Here is a 2,442-nt window from a genome sequence, read left to right as displayed (position 1 = left end):
GCTTGTCCTGAATTAATACTTTTTATTCAGGAAAGTAAGTAATTACATAATGACAGTTTTATACCGGGAAAGGTCTATCATGCGGGTGAACCTGCAAGCAACACTTAATATTTTATTTAATAACCAATTTTAAGCAAACGATCGACATACATTAATTTTTATTTACTCCTTCGTTCAGTCGATGTTGGTTACAAATTAATGGAATAATCGTTATCTGATTCTGGCGTATGAAAGTCACATCACTAATAATGGGAACATTGACCCCGGACCCGTCCGCGGGACCGACTCGGCGACTGTCGCCGTTTGCCGTCAAGTCCGTCACAGCCTAGCGCAACAAGGAACAAAAAATCTTTTGTATGGAATTGACATGGCATTTAATGGCGGATACTGCTATCTCTCTCTCTCAGTACAGTTTATCTTTCTATTTCTCACCGCCATTATTATTGTTTGTTTACTTCCTGACGTTTTGGAATACATTTGTGTTTTATTGATTTATGTTTGTATTATTTGTTATTCAAACAAGTAAAAATATACCAAAAAGTGTTTTTGTTGGTGTAAGTGAATACGTTTTAAAGACATGCCACCAAAAAATGTTTCATTACGTGTGAAATTTGTGGAGATCGAGCTAGTCGAATAAATCACAAAAGCAGAATATTTATGGCGAAATTTCTATTGGATGAGGTCAGGTAAGCATTAATTAGATGTTTTTAGTCATCGCGCAAATAAAGTAGCTTAGAAATAATGAAAATTCTCATTTTCTAATTAACATTATGTTACTAGTGATGTTGTTATTATTATCGATATCGATACCTGTTTAAATTTATTAATCAATTTGCCCTCCGTGGTTTCACCCATTTAGGTCTAGATTCTGTGGGAACATAGTGATAAAAAGTAGTAATTCGAACTATCTACATACCAAATTTAATCGCAATCATTTTTAGATTTTTTGCGGATACGAATAATAAACATACAATTGCATGCACACGCTTTATAATATTAGTAAGATGATGACTGATCATCAGGACAAAAAATACTAAAGTCGTGTATGTGTCGGTGTGTGTGTGTGTGTGTGTGTGTGTGTGTGTGTGTGTGTGTGTGTGTGTGTGTGTGTGTATGTGTGTGTGTACTTAAAAATGCGTTGAGCAATCAATGAGCCTGGTCACTGTTTATGATTTTAGGCTTAAATATAATTTAATAAGCAATTTATTTACAATTAAAAAATATTTCCAGATGCCGAAAGTGGGTTCAAGTTGTGGGAAAAGAAGATTTGATATATGTTCCCAGAGAAAAGCTGCATACTTTGATATATGTGTGTGGTTCTCACTTTAATAACAAAGACTTTAATAAAAAGAACAATCGCCTTAGAAAGTCAGCCATACCATCGAAAAATTTGAAAGCTGATCCACTTCCTGATGAAATGTTGTTTGAATTTCCGTGCCATGTTTTTATAAACAATGAGTGTGACAAAGAAGTGTCACCATCCTTTGACTTTATAATTAAATATTCTCATTAAAATCTTGAATCTCTTTCATAAGTGCAACTATATTAGCCTACATGGTGAATGAAGGATTTTATTTTAAAATACAATTATTATTCAACATGTGAAAGCTTTTCATTTTATTTCGAGTCCTCATTTTAGTCCAGCCTTGTAATTATAGTGCTAAAATGTTCACTATATAGCGTGAGTTGGATTGATAATGTGGATTCGAAAATACATTATATGAATTTTATCAAAGTAGCATTAGCGTCGATTCCCACCCAGTAGAATTTATCGATATCGATAAAAAGTGCCTACTACTATGTATTTTGTTCACAGGTATTGTTATTTGACGTTCCTGACGTATCCTTCCGTAATATTGGTATTGATACGCCATGTAAATTCGATTTTATTTCTTTGTATTAAGTCCTGTCTCTTAAAACGTAGTGATTATATTCTCTTTGGTCCGTCATAGCGTCGTGTTGTGACGTTGACAAGTGGATACTTTTATATATAATTTTCATCAGTGAAAATAAGTTTGTTATTCAAATAAATTATTTTTAATAAAGTATATTTAATAATCTTTCAAGCCAATATGAGTCTAGTAGCAAATACCGGGTAAGGTTAATAAAATTACGAAGTGTTTATTTGTAAACACCAATTTCTTTACGTTTCGATATGATTTTAGTAAATTAGCTGGTAGGACGCTGTTTATAACTGGCGCTTCTCGTGGTATTGGAAAAGCTATTGCGTTAAAAGCGGCAAAAGATGGAGCAAATGTGGTGATCGCTGCCAAAACAGCGGAACCACATCCGAAACTACCGGGCACGATTTACACTGCTGCTGAAGAGAGTAAGTTTAATGCTACATCTATTTACTCTACAAGCCTAAAATTCAATTTGGCATATTTTTTGTGTTAATTGATCGCTTATATGGAAGAGAAAGCGGCTATACGTGCGTGTGGA

The 2,442-nt window shown here is 33.8% G+C and overlaps 1 long non-coding RNA gene across 1 annotated transcript; it reads left to right on the top strand.

The window, feature by feature from the left end:
- The first annotated feature begins 1,858 nt into the window (after window positions 1–1,858).
- On the top strand, window positions 1,859–2,220 carry LOC119192181. Its single transcript, XR_005113589.1, has 2 exons — window positions 1,859–2,095; window positions 2,166–2,220. It is a non-coding gene; the product is annotated as an uncharacterized LOC119192181 (long non-coding RNA).
- Window positions 2,221–2,442: the final 222 nt, after the last annotated feature.

Source organism: Manduca sexta, unplaced genomic scaffold (genome assembly GCF_014839805.1).
Source record: "Manduca sexta isolate Smith_Timp_Sample1 unplaced genomic scaffold, JHU_Msex_v1.0 HiC_scaffold_2455, whole genome shotgun sequence".
NCBI lineage: Eukaryota > Metazoa > Arthropoda > Insecta > Lepidoptera > Sphingidae > Manduca > Manduca sexta.
Note: the sequence above shows the minus strand (reverse complement) of the source record. Positions and strands in the feature narration are given on the sequence as shown.